Source organism: Dendropsophus ebraccatus, chromosome 5, assembly GCF_027789765.1.
Source record: "Dendropsophus ebraccatus isolate aDenEbr1 chromosome 5, aDenEbr1.pat, whole genome shotgun sequence".
NCBI classification, from domain to species: Eukaryota; Metazoa; Chordata; class Amphibia; order Anura; family Hylidae; genus Dendropsophus; species Dendropsophus ebraccatus.
Genome location: NC_091458.1, coordinates 119,166,681 through 119,179,621, shown reverse-complemented (window position 1 = coordinate 119,179,621; position 12,941 = coordinate 119,166,681). Strand labels below are relative to the sequence as shown.

The window sequence follows — 12,941 nt, the reverse complement described above, 5'->3', positions numbered from 1 at the left end:
GATCAAACTGAATGTACCAACTCACCATGTTAAGGTGCCCTCAAGAGTGCAAACCTACACATCAATACACACAGCTATGACAAGGCAAAAGAAACAAAACACAGAAATTTTTTTTTTAATTTATTTTATATACATGCCATTTTTTTCTTACTTTGCCTCTTGGGCTACATTGACAACTTACTAGTCTTGCTTCAGTAAAGTCTAAAGTTGAGCAAACTTGGAGCATGCTTAAGTTCCTGCCCTCCTTGCAGTAGGCAGGGGTTAACTGTATTTATGTAAGGTATAGAGGTTTATTCCCTAGTGCACAGCCATGTCAATTCTCTAGGTTATTGGTGATAACATAAATATAAAGGATATGCAAGCCTCTGAGGACGCAGTGAGCTGTGTACCAGTTTCATAGCAACCAAGGCAAGCGAGGACTACCTAGAGTATTTTTAATTAGGGGTTTAAAAGAGGTTTAAAAAGGGCTCTCAAATACTGAGCAATATAGCATTGTAATTATACTTTTTAAGCAACATTCATAGCTTAACTTAGCATTAGAATCATATCCTTTTATAATAGAATTGAGATAAAAGTAGCCATCGAAATGCAACGTTAAGTTCGTTTAATGAGAAAAATGCCAAGCCAAAGTAACATTGTCCATGCACATCCGATAAAAACTAAAGCAAAACATACAGACTACAGAACGTTAACTTCTTTTATAAAATGGCTTTGTAAGATAGTATTATAAAATTCATGTAACTGGACGGTATGAGTACAGATTTGTGAGGCTGGGTCCACACTGCGTTTTTGCAATCCGTTCAACGTATCCGTTTTTCATTGGTTACTTTTAACAGACAGAAAAACACAGTCAACACTACTTTTGTGTCCGTTAAAGAAAAACGTATCCGTTTCGATCCGTTTTCTTTTTTTTTTTTTTTATAATGGGAGTCAAAGGAAAAACAGATCCAAGCGGATGACACACAATTGCATCAGTTTTTTTTTTTCTTCCATAAAACATACAAAATGTCCAGGTTACAGATCATCTTTTACTAGTCAGTCTAAAACAAAAAGAAACACAAAGCAGGTTATGGCACATAAAGCACAATATAGATTATTCAGATGGGTTTCCTTGGAAATGGGCATCGGCTGAAGCTAATGGTGCATTGGCTGCAGTTTACCAAATTGTATATACAGTAGTGAGAAAATAGAATTAAAAAAATTCTATTGAGACCAATACAAAATTCGAGACCATAAAAAAGAGATGTTTGAGCAATTAGTGATAATGTTTTTGGTCGCCTAGGGTGGTTATCTGGTTATTACGGGTTGAGGTGCCTAATCTCTCAGGTATGGTTGTCTGCCATTCTGTATTCATCTGCCTTTCCCCAGTGATGGAATTGACTTGTGTGAGTTCCTGATAACAGGAAGGCATATATCCTACTGAACGTCTGATGACCCTACAAGTAAAGCCAAAGCAACACAGGAAGGAATGGCTTAAAGGGGGTATCCAGTGTTAGAAAATCATGGCCACTTTCTTCCAGAGACAAAATGACTCTTGTCTTCAGTTCAAGTGTGGTTTGCAATTAAGCTCCATTCACTTTAATGGAAATGAGTTACAACCCCCCCCCCCCCCAAGTTGGAGACAAGAGTGGTGCTGTCTCTGGAGCTGTGGCCATGTTTTTCGAACGCTGAGTAACCCCTTTAAAATCTCAATCTAATTGGTGATAGTTTAATTTTTTTCCCAGTGACAGATCTTGGAATTGTTTTGCAAAAAGAAATTGGGCTTCAGTGTCCACAAGTGTAAAGCTAAAATGAAAGTTGATCATTATGTATGTGAGAGGGGGAGAGGCGCGCTATGATTGCTGACAAATAGAGTTGAGCAAATTTCATGCACCCGCACGTTTGCTGGAACCCAAACTTGCAGCATGTGATAAGCTGTGGCTGCTGAAGTTGGATGCAGCTGTAGGGAGTCCTGGAAGACATGTATACATGGCTATGGTTAACAACGTCCGTTATTTAATACATTGTGCATTGGGCTGCAGTAATTCCATTGACTTCAATGCATTCCATCAACTAAAATGTAATAATGGGCGTCATTTTAAGAAGAAAAAGTGGACGCCTGTGGCTGTATCCATGTTTTTCTGGAATCCCTAGGGCTGCATCCAACTTAAGCAGCCACTGCAAATCAAATGCCGCACATTCCAATTCAGACGACCCCAAACGTGTTCGAAGTTTGCTCAACTCTAGTGACATATTCTGCTGAGCACTGTGAAATGTCAGCACTGTATAAGTAACAGAAATAAAAACAAAGGGGAGAATTTATGAAACCTGGCATTTCACATGTCACTCTTAAGTAAAACCCTGCCAGGGTTGGATCAAGCTGGATATATCACATCTATGCCAGCAGTGCACTTGGAGCAGCGCATTTCTTACGCTCTTTTACATGCACTTTATTCCCCTAAAACTGTAATTGGATCCAAAATAACTGAATTTTTTTAAAGGAATACGTGGAACTTTGTCCAGATTGTCTTGCAGTCACAGCTGACACCGGAAGATCAGGTTGCTGTGGGTATGCCCCACACCTGGTGAGTTTCTGTGCACAAGCCCTATTAATCAGAATATAGCTCATATACAGAAGTTTCCAAAAAAAACAAACCGCTTCTTTCTGCTATAAACAGCATCACCCTGTCCTCAGGTTGTGTGTGATATTGCAGGTCTGCTCCATTCACTTCAATAGAAATGAGCTGCAAAACTACACCCAAACTGAGGACAAGATTGATGTTGTTTCTTGATGAAAGCAACTATGTTTTTCTAAGTCTTGATAACCCCTTTATTGGCAACCTGATCAGCTGGTATCAGCTGCCACTCCATGAAGGTATAAGAAAAGAAGCATAATGACAGGTATCCTTCATGGAGCCCATACACCTTCTATAACTATCAGCAGATTGGTTTATTCAACTTAGAGCTCATTACCCTGACAATGAGGAGAGAAACTGAGCGTTAACTATACATTCTCATCCCTGACTTTGGCTTTAAAAAAAAAAAAAACCACCGAAGATGCTACTGTCAAATTACTTGAGTGGGTGTGAGTAGCTAATTATTTTTTATTTTAGTTTTGATTGTAGAATTTTTTTTTTCACTGACATTTGATTTAGCTTCTGTGGATGTGTCCCCTTGTGTCTAAGGATTGCACTGGGTATCTAGTTTACCACTTTGCAAACAAATAAATATAATTTTTACTTAAAATAAGTTTTAGTTCTGGAGAAATGCAGATCCAGAAGCATTGCACGAGTCTTCAGAAGTCACCCGTTAGTGCAAGGTATTGACATAATATTTGAATAAGAGCCTCAAGGGAAGCGGCAAGCTGATATTACAAGGAGAAAGTCTGCACAGTTGTGGTCTCAGTCTATTGAACTGGCATATAATTACCTCCACTCAGCACCACAGTTTGTCATCCAGCATCCGCCGGTATTGAAGGAGTTGTTGAAAAATGACATGAAGAGTGAGAACTTCAAAATATTAATAATGCTAATGATCTTACTCTATAAATAGGGTTATCCTTATCAATGGGAAACGCTAAGTGGATTGCTGGAAGCTCTCCTCAATCATTTTAGATTTGCAGTGATTAAAAGAATTACCATAAGTACACCCCACGTTAAGTTTTTTTCTTCACGGGTGAACTTGTCAGTATTGCAGCTCATTCAAACAGTTTATCTATCATTGAGAAATCAATCAATTGACTTTTCAATAATTTTAAGCAAAACTTCTCACCTTTGCCAATTCCCTCTTTTTTGCTCTAAAGGTATGTGCACACTACGACATCCACTACGCCAATCCCATAATTCCATTTTATATGTAATAATAATAATATTATATTAAACATAATTTGTATAGCGCCAACAGATTCCACAGCGCTTTTTTTTTCTTTTTCTATGCATACAGTACAGAGGTACATAGTACACAGTTAAATAATTAGAATAAATAAAAACATAAAAATACAAAGTGTAAACGAGACCTGCTCGTTGGAGCTTACAGACTACAAACTTGGATCGACACCAGGCACAAGGGCTTTATATGTCCATAGTCCAGCCATTGAACATAGTTGAAAATACAGGATGAGCCAGTAACAATGCCAATATCTGATTTCAAGTAAAACATATAAAGTGCAGGAGCGGTCAGAGATATAGAGCGAGGGAAACAACAGAAGGGGGAATAGGTTTAGGGAATGTTATAAGCGAGCCTGAAAAGATGTCTTCAGGGCATGCTTGAAACTGTTAGTATTGGGTATGAGTCTGAGGTCTTTGGGTAGGGGGTACCAGGGAACTGGTGCAGCACGAGAGAAGTCTTGGAGGCGGGAATGAGAGGTTCGGATTATGGAAGATGTTAGGGTTAGATCATTAGCAGAGTGTAGAGCACGTGTAGGATGATAGCTGGAGATAAAGGAGGAGATGTATGGAGGGGCAGAGTTGTGGAGAGCTTTATGGGTGAGGGTGAGGAGCTTGAAGTGAATTCTGGATTTAATGGGTAACCAGTGCAGTGACTGGCACAAAGGGGAGACGTCAGTGTAGTGGCTGATGAGGAAGATGAGCCTGGCTGCTGCGTTAAGGATAGACTAGAGAGGGGAGAGCTTGGAGAAAGGAAGAGTTACAGTAGTCAAGAAGAGAATGGTTCAGGGCGACAGCCAGAGTCTGAGCTGTGTCAGTGATGAGAAATGGGTGGATTCTGGAGACACCAAGGGCGAGATTTATCAAACTGGTGTAAAGTAGAATCGTCTTAGTTGCCCCTAGCAACCAATCAGATTCCACCTTTCATTCCTCACAGATTGTTTGAAAAATGAAAAGTGGAATCTGATTGGTTGCTAGGGGCAACTAAGACAACTCTACTTTACACCAGTTTGATAAATCTCCCCCAAGTGCTCTCAGGTTGCACTTGGTGTCTGTTCTGGGAATGTGATCAGTTGTTTGAAAATTTCTCAACTCTTATGTGAAATGTGTTTCAAAAATTTCAACTTAAAAATACCCATGAATATCTAATGTTTTAAGTTCAAGAATATTAGTAACATTTTTTTTTTTTTACTTTACCTAACCCATGTGGCATTGGGTTACCTCCTGAACATAGGATCAGAAATATTGAAATACAACACTATCCCATTTTCTGTTGTGAGTCTGGAAGCCCCCATATGCACATAAGGCAGTCCTCGAAAATTGTGTGAGGGTTAGCGTCCATTTTGATCTGCAGCAGTGAAAACTGCATGTGTGACAGAAATACATGGGTCTTGGGTTAGCCTTGGATTTCTGCAATGTTGGATATAGGCATGTTACCATACTGTAAGATTAATACATTGCATGAATCCTGGGACTTTAACTATACTTATAGACTTGATCATGAACTCTTTCACAGGACAACACTGTGACTGAGTAGGACCTGAGCTCAGAGATGAGACCATCTCCACTTGCATATTAGAATTGATAATCATCCCTATAGTGTCCCTCTATATTGGAGGTACAGCTTGTATACTTGTGTCTGTATCACCTCCTTCAGGGAGATGTGTTTGGATGCTAGTTGTCTTGTCAGATATATTTGCTGTAACAGGAGGCGTTATTCTATAGGATCTGGGGCGGTTGTGATTTACTGCGTGTACCATGAGGTGTCTGATTGCTCCAGAGCCTCTGTCAGCTGTGAGATATGGTGAGAATTTCCCAAAGATGAGAGACAGGAACAACTCTGAAGGTGTAAAGTCTGAGTATGAAGCACAATGTTCCACATTCTCTCATTTCATTATTCAGATGTAACTAAACTGACATATATATTGGCTGAAGTGATTGAAAAAAGGGTGTCGAGATTTTGTGCTACATATTTGTAAGGTGTCATATAAATTGGAATAGACAGATTATGCTATTGTTTTATTTAACGTTGTATATCCGCTTTTCTTCTTTGCGCAGACGGTGTTTTCCTCCTGATAAAAGCTTCCATCTCGCTCATTTATACTGGATGGGAAGTGGCGTAGATTTGTCAGATGCAGATGTATGTCATCTAGCTCCATGGCACACTCTGTTGGGGTGCTAAATAAGGACTTCACACACCACTTTCCGTTCATATTTGTTCTGTAAGTTCTTTAGTCTAAAATAAAAGCCTCTGTTAAAATAAACACATCTGAAAATTTTTGGCATTCGTTTAAGTGTTTGTTTATACTTTTTGGAGTGGACTTGGTAAGTGCTACATCCTATTTGCGGAAACACCTACTTTTAGGAAACTCATGGGCAGAAAATGCATTGTAACACTGTGTAGATGATCATTGGATATGACATGTCTCTGGCAGGCAGTGGGCACTGGTACTTTACTCGACATAGTGGCGCATCCCTGTTAGGTTTCTCTAACAACATATCAGAAATTGTAAGGTTTGATATTTGTTATCTCTTACATGCAGTCTATTAGTAGAAATAGGACTAAGGTTCCTATTAGACGGACCGTTATGGCAGCCTATTACACGGCTTAACTATTGCGCTGTATATATATCCTTAGCGATGTTTGTGTAACCCTTGCCCCAAACTGTTAATGCATTACCTATCCACGCTCCCGAACTTTTTCTGCCTGCCTGCTTGCTTCACGGTGTGTGGCTGCAGCTTCAGAGCGGTTTGGCTGCGCGCCCTGTCAGCTCCATAGACTGCTTTGAAGCTGCAGCCATGGTGCCGGGAAGAAATTAGAGGGCAGGAGAAGATCGGGAATGTGGAAAGTTGATGTATTAACAGTTTATTCAATTGTTAGCTGTCGGACGCGCAGTCCTATTACACGTAGAGATGCACAGTCGGTGGCCAATATTTTGGTGTCGTCAGCAAGCCCCCTACCTAGTAGGCCCCTTTGTAATTGTACAGGTTGAACATATGATATGTCCACCCCTTACCTGTGGCCGGTATGTTCCTTTATGATAATGTTTAGCCTAGTCTGTGTATGATGGCTTATTTGGCTTGATTACTGGTTTTTCTAGAACAAGAGGGACAAATAGTGAGGTATACTTCTCTTTCTTGAATTGCTGAGGGTTGAAAGGGATCTGGAACATGTAAAAATAAGAACAAAGGCACATTGTGGGCACATGAATAAAGATCATAGCTTTCTAACCTTCTTTTGTTGCATGGTAAAGTTAGGTGGTTTTGTGTATTTATAATAATATACCTCCATTAGTGTTTTTGTGTGACATGTACACTTTAAGTTAGTAAAAAAAATCTGCAACAAATCTGCAGCATTTCAGTCCTGTGTGAACTTACCCTTCCTCATCTTTGACTATCCATGCTATTTGGTTTTGAAGTTAAAATTTGTAGATCTTTTCCAGTTGTGGTTTGTGAGTCTTATGCTGCATTTACACGTAACGATTATCGTGCGAATTTGCGCGATAACGGTCGAATTGAAACGATAAACGTACGTGTAAACGCAGCGAACGATCGAACGACGCACGATAAATCGTACATCGTGATCTATCATCAGGTCAGCAAATCGTCGTTCATCGTACGCAAAAAATTCGCAAATCGTTCCGTGTGAACAGTCGTTCGCCGATTTAACTAATGTGTGAGATAGGCTAAAACGATCGCAGTGCGAATTTTCGTACGATATATCGTACCGTCTAAACGCTGATCGTTATAAAAATAAAATCGTATATCCGACATCGCTAATCGTACGATCGGGCCAATAATCGTTACGTCTAAACGCAGCATTAGTTTCATTGAAGTCACATCAATAATTTTGTAACACTGTACAAACTGATTGACCTTTAAAGAGTCACTGTCGTATTTTTTTTTTTTGCAGAAATCAATAGTCCAGGCGATTTTAAGAAACTTTGTAATTGGGTTTATTAGCCAAATCTGCCATTATCTGCATGTAAAAAGCCTTTTCCCAGGTCCCCCCCTCCTTCCTCTTTTTCATCCACTCTGAAAAATCTGAAAATTGTGACTTGTTGCAGGAGACGTACCCTGTCTGCTCTAGGGAGAGGGGAGGGGGGAGGAGGAAGGAGGGAGTTAGCCGGCAGCAGAAAGCAGATAACAGAGGATTACAGGCACGGAGCTGGGTGACAGCTGTAATCTGAGGTCAGACAGGTCACTGGTGATGGTCAGAACAGATAACGGGTGAGGGATTTGTAGATTAACTCTTTGTTGTCCTGTTTTGGTCTTTTCTTTAGCTCTCTCCATAGGAGAACAATGAAGACAGGGGGGAGAGCTTCAAACTGCTTTTTCATGATAAAAATGCATTTTTCGGATAATAAACCCAATTACAAAGTTTCTTAAAATCGCCTGGACTATTGATTTCTGCAAAAAAAAATTTCACGACAGTGACACTTTAACAACTTCACTTACTTCTTGCTACATTTCTGTCTAGATTTGTTATACTAAATGTTGTCAAAGTTGATATGTCAGCCAACCTTTAATGGGGATAAAAGAGCGAGGTACTGCCAGACACTAGATGAGCCTCTGATGGTGGTTTGTCTTGTAGGGAACACAGAAAGGATCAGGAATTTTACAATCAACGTGTCTGATACAAAGCTATGAGCCCAATTTGAGCATGCTCAAGTGCAATCATTCAGCATTTAAATACCGGTGGCTGGAGAGGTTGTATGCAGCCCTAGGGAGTCTAGGAAAATATGGATACAACCTATGGCCCAATGCATGTTTTCCAGGACTCCCTAGGGCTGCATTACACTTCATCAGCCACCGGAATTACCCCCATTTCTACTGGTACATATTTTCCCATCATTACCTGTTGGAGGGGTCGGAAGGCTCCCAATAAACATTCACTGTGTTCAACAGACTTTTTTGTACTATTTATGAAATCCTAGGGCCCTTTTACACCAACGGATTATCTGACAAATTTTTTTCAGCCAAAGCCATGATTGGATTTGAAAAAAGGAGAAATCTCAGTCTTTCCTTTATGACCTGTTCTCTGTTTATAGTCTGTTCCTGGCTTTGGCTCAAAAAAATCTGACAGTAATCTGTTAATGTAATAGGGCCCTTAAAGTTTTGTTTACTGGCCCACATGGATTCAGTTTCTGAACAGTTTATCTGCTGGATTGGGTCTAAAGTGTGTGAATATATGTGAATGATGTGCAGGTGCCCTTTTATGACTTTTTTTTTTTTGTCTTATAGAAGTTGCTAACATGCCCCCCCGATATCTAATGATTGTATCCAAAATGGCAGTTCCACAATTACCGTATCCTGAAAGCCTATATTATGTTAATGTGTTTTTTTTCTTCCTACTGTTACCATGTTAAATAATGCAGCACTATTGTTACCTAGACAGTTTGGCTCATTGCACAATATGACAATTCTTTTCTCTTTGCACTGCCATAGATTTGTCATTTCCCTCCCCCCAAATCAAAAGAAAAGCTATTTTTTTTTTTTTTTTTTAGCTTTCAGCCAGATAGAATAATGAAATGTCGCTCCTCATGATCACTGACAGCCGTTGAGGAAATGTACCTTTACACAACCCGTTTGCACTTTAATATATATTAACAGTGCCTTTGGGACAAATCCAATCAGCTCATCTACAAGCTATTATCTGGCTGTCATTGCGGATGACAGAAATGAGTTTTTAGAAGTGTGTTTATGTAGTTGACATTCTTCATAGTTATATCATCTGTATATATGCAGCCAGGGAAGTGATTACTTTAATGCAATCTATCATTTTGCTTTAAGCATACACAGTAATTGTCTTATTTTCTCCCATGCTGTTTGGTCTGTTTCTTGTCTGTCTGCTTTGCCTCGTTCATTCTCTTAACCCAAATATCTCTCTTGTAGAATTTCAATATGTGACTGAGTATGCAAGTGCACCTACCAGTAGTGGCATGTTACGCTTGCACGATGCCATTCCTCTCCTACGTACACCTTCATTCTGTCTCCCCCCCCCCCCCCCCCCTCCTTCTGTCTCTCTTTCCATTTATCCCTTGCCACTTTCATCCTGGCTGCTTTGATAAGCATGTTTGCTCTGAAGAAACCGATCTTATCTCTAACCTTGCCTGTGGTCTTGAACAAAGAACCTTTCCTTCAAATTTTTCTTTATTTATTTATTTGAAAGATAGTATTGCCCATCCCATACATAACCTTGTAGTAGTTTAACTATTTCGCTGGATGTTTTATGTTTACCAATCTCTAAGCAAATAATTCTAGACCCTTCTGGTAGACGCCACTTGATTCATTAATAGTGATGAGCGAATACTGTTCGATGGAATAGATATTCGATCGAATAGTGAGATATTTGATCGAATAGTGAGATATTTGAATATTTGATATTCATACGAATATCCCGCAAATATTCGATAAATATTCGATAAGCGTTCAAATCCCCCAGCTTCCGGTTTTACCCTCTAAGTGGTCAAATAGATGTTTTTCACTAATCGAATACTCGTACCCACAGACTTTAATGGGATCGAATATTCAATATTCAATCGAATATTCGCGGGATATTCGTACGAATATCGAATATTCGAATATCTCATTATTCGCTCATCACAGTCATGTTTTTTAGTCCATGAACATGATGGGGCCGATAGAGGCTTCTGAGACCAGTGCACATGATAGACATGGTAAAATATGCTTTTTAGGTGCTTGTGTTGGTAGTGTACATTGCGTAATTATATTTCTGGACACACCGAGCCTGGGGACCGTTTTTCAGAATTTTGTGTCATACATTTATGTCTTTTAAAATGGAATTTGGGCCTGTCGGAGCTGTTAAGTGTGGCAGTCTGCAGGATTTTTATTTTAAATGTATTCTACTATACAAAGTTTTGTGTTCCTTCCTTCCAATTATGTCTTTTTTTTTTCTTTTCTACCAGTTGAATTTGTTTTTAGAACTTATTGTTTGACATCACTAAATTTTAAGTAGAAAAGAGTCCTGAAGTTTAGAGAATCCTAGCCCTGTTTTAGTAACAATATGAAATCAGTGGAACCTGTATGGTCAGCTCATTCTGTACATGCTTGGGAAAACAGCCATTAAGTATGTGTACATGCTACAGGGGCTATAAGAGCTTACTGCCAAGTCAGGCAACATAGGAGATCTGCTTAAAAACTATGGATAGACATATAAGAATAATAATAGAAGTACTTTCAATACATGCACTGCTCTGTTGTGCTAGGTTGTCACCTGCATTCGTTTCCTTCTAATGTAACAATATAATTTTTTCCTGTTAGAATGACCCAGAATGTTACTGAAATATCCCCATAAAAGTTGCTTATAGAATTGACAGCCCCATTGTACCAGTAAATGAAACCTTGATCCCCAAGATTTTAACAGACCACCAGTGGTAGCACCCAAGCAGTATGAGATGAGGGGTCTTCTACCTGCCCTCCTAAAGACCCAGAGAACTACAGGCTACACAAAATTGCATTGAAAAGTGGTCTCCCATAAGGAAGTGGTCATGATATAGCGGATAGAGAGATAGGAGTATAACTGCAGGATCAGACTATAACAGACTTTGTGGTCTGTTATCATGGAAATACATAGAAATAAAGCTCTACAATGGTCCCTCAAGTTACAGGATTAGTTCAACAATAACCATTGCAAGTTGAAACTATTCCATGTTGGTACTTAAACCCTATGGGAAACTAGCAATTGGTTCTGAAGCTTTAAAATGCCATCTCAAAATAAGGAAGAAAGTAAAGAAAAATAAGCAGATAAAGCTTATCCTTACTATATAAAAGTAAAAATAGCTGCCAGGAGCTACAAATCACTTTATACATAGAGGACAGAAGCTTCTCCTGTACAGTACATAACGCACCAATAAAATAACATAAAGCCGCCCACACCTGGTGTCTAAAAGAAGCAGCTGATGCTGACATCGGTAAAGAGCCACACAGGACATATAGTACTGCACCATGCTTTAGAGAGCACTTCAGTAGTACAGGTGCTTTAACAGCGAAATACTCATTCTATTTAGATTTTATAGCCAGTTACACAAATCGATTTTTAGCGATTAACGACTAACGATAAACAATCGCAAATGAGATTGTTTATCGTTAACCTGAAATCGTTCACCATATTACACAGAACGGTAGTCGTTAGTTAGTAGAATGGTTAGTGAGAAAATACGGAACTTGAGTGTTAACTAATGTGGAATTACAGGTAACGATTAACAATGATTTTAGGTTCAGATCTAAATCAAAGGCCAACGATACACAAATGATTTTTCAATTGTTGTGTGCAATTACACAGAACGGTTATTGTTTAAACTCGAACGATATAACAAGGCCATGTTACCACGCAGCAAGACTCCGGCCGTTCCGTGACCCGGCCTGTATATTATGGGGGAGATTTATCAAACATTGTGTAAAGTACAACTGGCCCAGTTGCCCCTAGCAACCAATCAGATTTAACCTTTCATTCCTCACAGACTCTTTGGAAAATAAAAGGTGGAATCTGATTGGTTGCTAGGGGCAACTGAGACAGTTTCACTTTACACCATGTTATATAAATCTCCCCCTATGTGTATACACGCCGGGATTCCCTCAGCTGCAGCACTACGTAAGTTCTGTAGTAATCACGGCAGTTGTTGCAACGGTCATGATTATTCTGAAACTTACAAAGTGTGAACATAGCCTTAGACTGTCTGTAGCGTTGTATGTTGAGTATAGTTAGAGCGATACAGGAAAGACCATTGTAAGTTGAAAATATTGTAACCTGGTGCCGTTAAAGTGGTGCCTCAATGTACATTGAGGAACCACTGTAGCTTAGATTTAAAGGTGGCTATGCAGGAGGTGGACTCACCTAAATAATTTTGCATATGGCACAATCTAACCAGGGGCTGGTTCTGTATGGGGCACTGTTGTTTGAGCTTTGAGGGGATCCCAATGGCTGGTATTGTAATGGAGATAGTGTAATTGTCTTTGCTACTAAGCCACCTGAAAAATGACGGTGTCCCTCTTTCCATCTTCTGTTGTTGGTGTGCAGTCTCATAACTCTTGTGGCATGAACTACTTTTTCAAGTA

General features: G+C 39.4%; 1 protein-coding gene and 1 long non-coding RNA gene across 8 annotated transcripts in view; one reads left to right on the top strand and one right to left on the bottom strand.

Moving 5' to 3' along the window:
- Positions 1 to 12,941, top strand: part of MSI2 (musashi RNA binding protein 2) — a 518,653-nt gene that overhangs the window by 304,740 nt on the left and 200,972 nt on the right. The window lies entirely within an intron of this gene.
- LOC138793770 (uncharacterized) lies at positions 5,983 to 12,242 on the bottom strand. The gene is made up of 3 exons (XR_011363342.1): positions 12,214 to 12,242; positions 6,881 to 7,027; positions 5,983 to 6,099 (listed from the first exon to the last, which is right to left on the bottom strand). It is a non-coding gene; the product is annotated as an uncharacterized lncRNA (long non-coding RNA).